Below are 9,860 nucleotides of genomic sequence, written 5' to 3' on the forward strand. Positions count from 1 at the left end.
CTATTCCTTATTCATGGTAACGTAAGTCAATCTAATCAACTTCTTTTGAAATTTGATTTGATTTCTATTAAAAAGTTTAATATATATAATTCACTATCCGTATCTCTATGAATTTATAAAACCCTTCACAAATTTAGTTATTAGGATTTTTATGTGGAGATAAATATTTTTTAATAGAATTTATTGATTTAATTTTGATTAAGAATATGATTATTACGGAATGCGAGTAAAAATACTTATCATGATCTTTGAGATATTTGCCTTGTTTGTGATAATTTCATATCAGGCTAATTTACCAAAAAAATCCCTTTTTTTTCAAAATTTACCGAAATGGGCCGGTTTTTTTATTTATTGGAATGGTCCATTTTCCAGGAAATCGCGTCCACGTAAGCGCGATGTCAGGGTACGTGTCAGGACATCGCGTCCACGTCAGCGCGAAATGCTGACGTGGACGCGATGTCCCCCGCGCGTGAACAGTATCCCAACGGTCAAAAATTTGACCGTTGCCCCCCACCCCAACGGTAAAAAAAAAACTATAAAACCCCCCACCCTTTTTTTTTCTACAAACAAATCCTATCTCAATTTCCTTCCAAAATCCTCTCAATTTCCTTCCAAAATTCTCTCAAACTCTCAATTTCCTTCCAAAATCCTCTCGATTTCCTTCCAAAAATCTCTCAAATCCATATTAAATTTCAATTTCCCCTCAATTTCATTTTTTTAAAATAATTTTAAATTTTTTAATATTTTTTAAAATAATTTTAAATTTTTTATATTTTCATCAATGGCCGGATCATTGATTCGTCTTGATAGCAATCACATATCGGTGGAGCAAATGAAAATGGTAAGTATTAAATTTAAATTTTAAATATTATTTAAGATATTTTATTTATGTATTTTTAGATAATTATTAATTTATTATTTGTTATAAAAGTCTGAAGATCGGGTATTAGAATGCAATATCCGGAATATGCATGCTCCTCCATCACCGTTAGTAGAGAACTACCTGCGGGAAGCAGGTTTTTGGCACTTGGCGACGGTAGGCCGGGGATGCAAGTTGGAGCCGAAACTGATCAGTACGTTGATCGAGAGGTGGGGACCCGAGACGCACACATTTCATCTTCCATGTGGAGGGTGCACTATCACTCTAGAAGATGTCCATCTGCAATTGGGATTGCCGGTGGACGGCACCCAGTCACCGGGTCTGCCCAATCTAGCAATTGGGAGGCAGTGTGCTACGAGCTTTTGGACGCTGTTCCGGATAAAATGGATGGAGGTAATGTGAAGATGGGCTGGTTATGTGCCACCTTCCCCGATCCGAATGCAAATTCAACCGAAATTGAAAGAATCCGATATGCTCGATCATACATTCTTCAAATAATTGGAGGTTATCTGATGCCTGACACGTCACGGAGCCGTGTACATCTAAGGTGGCTGCTAAAACTCGTTGATTTTAGAGGAGCCGGTGAATTTAGTTGGGGGTCTGCCGTCTTGGCAACATTATATCGGGAGATGTGCGGGGCGACGCGACCGAGGAGAGCAAACATCGGAGGTTGCCTGTCACTACTGTAATCATGGGCACAGTTTCGCTTTCCATTTCTACGTCCTCGAGTGAACCACCCATATACATTCCCACTCGTAACAAGGTAAATTTTATATTACATTTTGGAATTGTTATGTAGATTTTGTAAGAATAAAAGTATGCTAAAAATTTATTTAATTAGGTGGAACCATCCGGCAAGTTATCGTGGATTACCGTCTGAACTTGAAGATATACAGCTTCTATTGGAGCAACGGTCGGAAGCAGAAGTAAGTATTATTGCAAATAGATATTTCTATACATTTTCTAGTGGATTGATATTTAGTATTTAGTATTTTGTATTATGTATATAACTAATATTTCTATCATGTTCATGTAGTTTCAATGGACACCATACGAGGATCCGGCAATCCGGGAAGTAATCCCGAAAGAGTTTTTACAAAATTCGAACGCTTGGCACGCAAAATTGGTGTTGATCAACTATGCAACCGCGGAGCCCCACCAGACAGACAGAGTCCTGCGACAGTTTGGATGTAGACAACCAATTCCTGTGGACCCTGAGGTGTTTGACGATCACCACAAAATCGACCTTCGGTTATTAGGTACGGATTGGCCTAGATACTAGTCAGAGTACATAGAAATATGGGAAAATTGGCATGAATATCTACCTACACGGGAAGAAATCATCGTTCCGGAGTTAGCGTGCGTTCCAGAATACATGCCATGGTTTAGGATCCATGGCAAGCCATATTTACTTACGCCAGAGGAGAGGCAGCGGCAAATACGTGGCGGAAGGGAAAGGCGCAGGCCTCTAAATCCAAGGCGACAAGACTACGAAGGCAGCCCCTCAACGAGGCCCAGACATTCACCCGGCTCATCATCAGCAGCCATGCAATCACCGTCCCCAACGAGAGCACCGACGCAGTCACTTGACGCAATAATTCAACAGATGATACCCACGCAATCGCCTTTCCCTATGATGCCAGGTGTGTTTCCTAGCCCTTATATGTACCCTAACCAGTACATGTATCCTTTTCCGAATCCTATGGCAGGTTGGAGCCAAATGCCTGGATCAACTCCATTTCCTGTTATGCTGAGCGGACCACCGATAACTAGGCCAGAGGCGCAGGAGGGGTCGCAAGGGGGGCCGTCATGGAGCTCTCCTTTTTACCAATCGCCAGCAACGCATGGCTTTCAAACACCGTCGCCGTTCATGATGCAAACACCTCCACATACCCTATTCTTTGAAGGTGGATCATCGTCCCAAGTCCGAAAACCAGATGCCGAACCGGAAGAACAACAAACAGCACCGGAGGAAGAACAACCGCCGCCTGAAGCTAGAGGAAGGAGGAATCCAGCGCGTAACCGTCGATGGCCGCCATGTGGAACCGAATCCCCCGAGCATAGACATTGATTACCGTATTAAAATTTATTATTTTATGTAATGAAATAGAAGTTTATTTTATGTAATACGCATAAAAATTTTTCCGAGTTATTTTGATATTATTTGATATAATAAAATAGAAGTTCTATTTGATGTAATAAAAATCCTAATTTAATTAAAAACCCTAAACACTAACCTAATTTAATTAAAAACCCTAACCCTAACCTAATTTAATTAAAAACCCTAAACCTTAACCCTATCCTAATTTAATTAAAAACCATAAACCCTAACCTAATTTAATTAAAAACCCTAACCCTAACCTAATTTAATTAAAAACCCTAAACCCTAACCTAATTTAATTAAAAACCTTAAACCCTAACCTAATTTAATTAAAAACCCTAAACCGTAACTTAATTTAAGTAAAAACCCTAACCCTAACTTAATTTAATTAAAAATCCTAAACCCTAACCCTAACCTAATTTAATTAAAAACCCTAAACCCTAACCTAATTTAATTAAAAACCCTAACCCTAACCTAATTTAATTAAAAACCCTAACCCTAACCTAATTTAATTAATAACCCTAAACCCTAACTTAATTTAATTAAAAACCCTAACCATTAACAAAAGTTTTTGGGCTTAATAATTTTACATAGTTTGATAATTTTACTAACCATTAACAAAAGTTTTTGGGCTTAATAATTTTACATAGTTTTACATAATGTTAGATTTGGTAAAATGTTTTGACTGGTACTAACAATTAAGAAATTAAACTAATTTGATAATTTTTTCTAAAATTACATTCAACTATTGCGATTAGGGCATGATCGACTTGTATGGCCTGGGTTCCTACACCATCCGCACAACTTCTGTTGACTGGCTGTTTCTCGGATATCCATATTGTTCCGTATTCTAGTGGAGCAAGGTCGACCCTTTGGTTTGCGACGCAATTCTCTATCCGGTAACAGCTTAAAAGGAGCAAGAGATACGGACGACCACTTACGTTCATCTGGGATCGGTGGGAAAACGTGTCTCCATATGTTGTACATGTTTTCTAATTTTTACACTTCGTCCACATAACTCAGCGGATCCAGACGGAGTTTCTAACAAGCTGCAATAACATGAGCGCATGGATAACGAAATGCATCAAACTTCCCACAGTCACAAGTTCTGTTTCGCAAGTGTACACGATATTGCCTGCCAACAACACCTTGGTGCGGTCTGTCAAACTCTGTCACGCGAAACCATAAATTGTTTCGATCATGACACACTGTGTGCATGATGTTTGCCCTCGCCTCCGCCTTGTTAATTTCTTGAACTACCTTACTGCACCATACATGGCCACCCTGCATCTGGCCTGCATAAGTTGCTGCTCGCTTTGGAAATAGCGCCACCAAATGGAAATATGTCTCTCACACAACTAATGTTATCGGTAGATGGCGCGTTCCTTTAAGAACAGAATTTATGCATTCTGCCAGGTTCGACGTCATATGGCCATATCGTAGGCATCCGTCGTATGCTTGTGCCCACTATTCGAAACGTATGTTACAAAGGTAGTCCGCCCCTTCTTCGTTTTGGGATCGTAAAATTGCCAACATCTCGTGAAAACGATCTTTATTTATTTCATACCCTGCCAATATAAGTTCATAGCGAATATTTTATACCACTTCTACCAGTAAAACTAATTCAAATTGACAAACGAAATAATACAGTTATAGAGTAAATACCCATGTTTGTCACTTGTCGTCGTTCTCTCTTAGATGAATATTTCTGGTAGTAGTTCGAAGCAACGTGTCTTAGGCAATATCTATGGTGTGTGCGCTGCCACAAGCTTCCCTCTCGATCAAATACAGCTAGTATACTGGCGCCCCGATCTAAAATAACACAGATATCAGGTTGGGGGCACACATGCCTCCTTAACCTAGAGAGAAAGAAATCCCAGTCATTAGACGACTCCCCCGGTGTTATTGCAAATGCAATTGGAAGAATTCTCCCACCACCGTCCTGTGCCACTGCAACCAATAGCCGATGAGTATACCTACCGAACATGAAGGTACCGTCAATTTGTACCAACGGCTTGCAGTATGGAAATGCGTCTCGACATTGCTTAAAGGTCCAAAATAGGTGTTTGAACATTTGGCATCCATGTAGCAATCGACCGTTGTAGTACGCATGTTCCGTTTCAAGGTCTGTGATGGCACCTGGAACGTATCTCTCTAGCACCTGACACCACTGCCATATTTCATTATATGAGGCGTCCCACCCACTATGCAGCTTCTCCAACACCTTTTGCTTAGCTATCCAAGCATTGTGGTAAGAGGGCGTGTACCCCATTTGGCTACGGATATTGGCAATTATCACCGGCACTGAAGTCCTAGGATCTGCTTTTATCATGGGCAGTATCAAGCTAGCCAACATAGCTGAATCCATTTTGGGATGATCTTGTGAAACACCTACAGAGGGGGTACATTAAATAATGCAACATTGTAAAATAAAATTATTATTCAGATATATTCAATACTGTACCTGCAGCACATGTATCTAGACCTTTGTACTTTTTTATCTCCCACAACTCTGTCCTTTTCCTTAACGAGGCGACGATTTTCCATGAACATGTGCCGTCTTGCACCGCACACTTCGCCTCAAACTTATCAGATTTTGATTTAACGATGTGGTAATTAACGCCGTTTTTGATGCTATGCTGTTTCAATGCACCAATAAAACTATCCTTATTGGTAAACTGATTACCAACTTCAAGTTCACCGAAATCTACCCCCGAACTTGTACGATCGCGCAACCGGTGTGGTAGATCTGGAAACTCTAACGCATCATCCGCTGACAGATCGACATTATGCATGTGGGCTAGAGGTGAGTATGCTCTGAATCGTGGATTTTCTTCATCATCTGAACTCCTTTCACCATCTTCACCTTCTGTTGGAATAGGCCCCGGTTCAGAAAATAATCCTACCTCTGCACCATCCGGCCCGGGCTCTCGAGGTGGACCCACATCGGAGTCATCTTCTAACCCACAATTATCTACAGCGTACGACGTCCCCTCATCGGTTGATGTCGTAGGTAGTACGTCATCCCTTCTTCTGGGCATTTGATAACGTCCCCAATTGGATGTAGATTGCCATCCACTAGAACTTGATGCAGTTCCCCAGTACGTATTTCTAACGTCAAACGTCGACCCACCGACGTACATGTCCCATCCACCGACAGAGTGTCTTGCAGAGGATGTGCATTCGACACCACTACCGAACATGGGCTGTTTCGTATTTTGTAACCCGCTAACCGAGTGTCGGCCAGGGGTCGTGTATACATCTCGAACACCAGACGGAAGTACATCAGTTGGCGACGTAAATTGTACATATAACTCAATATAAGTTGCTCCGCTAGCAAGATGAGTCTGCACCATTGCCTCCAAGCTACGAACACCTTTTATGTCGAACGAGTCATATGTCACTGGATCAACACAAGAACAAAATCGATACGTGATTGACAAAACTTTCATTGGCGTCGTTCCGAATATTTTACGCCTAATTCTTTTACGAAGTTCTGTCAAATCTATGTTCTGGTTAAATGACAGTCGCACCGTATTCTCCGACAAAAAAACAACACCATTCTCGGTGTGGCAAACCTCACCATCGTAGTGAATAACAGCACTAATACGTTCACTCATTTTGAAACTCTAACTTTCTTAGCCTCTCTAAAATGTTTCTGCTATGACTTATGCATTCTAAGAACATTTTTTGCCTAACTTATAGCCTCAGCCCAAACTTGCTACTGTAGCAAAATCGCGTCCACGAGGGCGTGATTTTATACTATTTGCTTAGAAACGTCAAAAAAATATTTCTTACATGACCAACTGTAGCGAAATCGCGTCCACGATGGCACGATTTCACAATTTCTTCTCAAATAGCATCTTGGTAGAAGCGATTTTATACTATTTGACCAAAAACATCAACTCGAAATAATTTATTCCGGGACCCCTAAACCCTAAAAGCCAGAAAACCCAAACGTGAAATCAACGTCAAAATCGCGTCCCCGGGAACGCGCTACGTGGCAGGACATTGCGTCCACGTCAGCGTGACCTGCTGACGTGGACGCGATGTCCTGACACGTACCCTGACATCGCGCTGACGTGGACGCGATTTCCCGGAAAATGGACCATTCCGGTAAATAATCAAAAAATCGGCCTATTTCGGTAAATTTTAAAAAAAGGGCTTTTTTTGGTAAATTAGCCTTCATACCATTGTAAAATTTGAAATGAAATTATGTCATAAGAGGTGGAGGTTAGAAAATGTTTATGTTTAAACCTTTATAGTTCTAAAGTTATTTTAATTTGACATTATAATATTTTATATTTTTTTGTGTTATGATATATAAAATATATATATTATCTAACCATAATGATTTATTAGTAACATGAATTTATTATTTGTTATGTTTAATATATGTTTTATTTATACCTATTTATTTTGTATAAATAAATAAAATTTTAGAAGATCAGTAAATTTTTTTTATCATTCATGTTAAAAAAAAAGCTCTTTAAGAGCTAATATTTTACCTCCTTGTGATGCGAAATTTTGTAAAATAGAATATTATTTTTCAGATCAAGAAGATATATGTTGAATAAAACTGTCATGTATTTTACATTAAAACCATATATAGAAATAACATGAGATACTCATGTATTTGTATTATATATATTCCCCGAAGGAATACATTGTACTATATAATTGAAATATCTAATGTGCTCTTGCAGTAGCAATATTGTGAAACTGACTTTAAAAGTATTTTCGAACGATCTCATACATTCTAGTGGCTAAGCAAAATAATAAGTTACTAATGAAAAAACTATGAAATTCTTCTCACTAGTTTGCTTCATTCCCCGAAGTGAATGTAACAGTACATAACAATTATGAAAAATAAAAATATAGAGATCATGATTGTTGTTGTAATTGAGGATATGGTTGGAGATGTACTAATAACCATTATCAAGGTGGTTATAATAGTAGTGGTACTTCTAACCACTAGAAAAAGAATAATAATGAAAAACAAGAAAATTGTAGTCAAAATATTTGAAGATTTTGACATATCCTGAAGTGAATATTGCAAATAATTGTTTACAAATTTATTTATTTTATTGAGTTAATAACATTATGTACTTCACATTGATGTAGACATTTTTAAAAATAAATGTCACAATATTGCTTATATGTGAATACAAAATAAAAAGAATGTCGATAAAGTTACTAATTGTCAAAATTTATATTTACTTTATTAGTACAATTGAAAAATATGATTAAGTAAACCAGAAGTTTACTGATACAAATACATTTACTATTTGGCATGACCAGTTAGACCATCATGGATTATATATGATTATATATGATGCGAAAATTAATTTAGAATTTATATAGACATTTATTAAAGAACCAGAAGATTCTTTAATTTTAAGAATTCTCACGTGTTTCTTGTTCTCAATGATAATTGATTATTACAAACTCATTGGTTAAAGTTGAGATTTAATGTTTTGCATTTCTGCAATGAATATGGGCCTATTCATCCGCCATGTGGATGATTTTGACATTATATGGTTTTGGTAGATGCATCTACAAAACAATCACATGCATTATCAACTCGCAACCTGTCGTTTGCGAGATTGCTTGTTTAAATGATTAATTTCATATTATGCAATTAAAACAATTCACCTTGCTTATGTTGGTGAGTTTATGTCCCAAGCTTTCAATAGTTATTGTATGTCAATCAAGATAAAAGTTGAACATCCTATAGCTCATGTTCACACATAAAGCGATATAGCTGAATCATTTATCAAATGCCTCAAGCTAATAGCTAAACCATTACTTATGAGAATAAAACTTCCTATTTCAGCATGAGATTGTATTGATTAAATGTTGTACGCATCAAACCAATAAATTATAAATACTTTCCATTACAATTGATTTTTGGTCAAGAGTCAAATATTTCCCACCTTACAATTTTTGGATGTGCGATATATGTTCCAATTACTCCACCACAACGCATAAAGATGGGTCATTATAAGAGATTGTGAATGTATATGAGTCTCCTTATAATATTTTTGAGCTATTAATTCGAGATTTAGTTATGAAATGAGTTGTCAATTTTCCTAACATTAGGGGGAGAGAATAAAAAGCTAGATTAATAAAGTACTCAAAATTAATTATCGATGTCTAAGATCCTCGTACAAAGCAATGTGAATCAGAAGTTCAAAAGATAATTCATTTTATAAATCAACTGCCGGATTCATTAAATCCCACATGCCAACTAAAAATGCTCCAATACGAATTGATGTCTTAATAGGGCAAACTGTTAGTGCAAAAGAAAGTAATCCATGCCTGAAAGTGTGGAAGACCGATCAGTTCCAAAGATAAAAATCCTTGTAAAAGAAAAGGATCAAACATTCAAGATGGTTATATAGTGGAGGTAAGGGTTCTTGAAGAGACTCATAACTAATTATAAAACTCAAGAAGAGATTCAGGTACCTAAAAGTGAAAATGAAAATGATGAAAATAAAGAGATCTTGATAAGTTATGTCAATATGTGAAAAAGATGGAATAAAAAAAATGTAGTTGTTGACAACAATTTTGCTTATAATATTGCTATTGAAATAACAAAATAAAATAAGGATCCTGAGCCTAAATCTATTAAGGAATGTAAAAATAAAAAAACTGGCCAATATGGAAAGATGCAATTCAAGCAGAATTGAATTCACTTTCTAAACGTGAAGTTTTTTAGACTTGTAGCCCAAACACCTAAAGGTGTAAAGTCGGTAGGATATAAATGGGTATTTGTGCAAAAATGAAATGAAAAAAAATGAAGTCGTAAGATATAAGAACGACTTGTAGCACAAGGATTTTTGCAAAGGCCCGACATTGATTATGAAGAGACATATT

The sequence above is a fragment of the Gossypium hirsutum genome, chromosome D10, assembly GCF_007990345.1.
Source record: "Gossypium hirsutum isolate 1008001.06 chromosome D10, Gossypium_hirsutum_v2.1, whole genome shotgun sequence".
Lineage (NCBI taxonomy): Eukaryota > Viridiplantae > Streptophyta > Magnoliopsida > Malvales > Malvaceae > Gossypium > Gossypium hirsutum.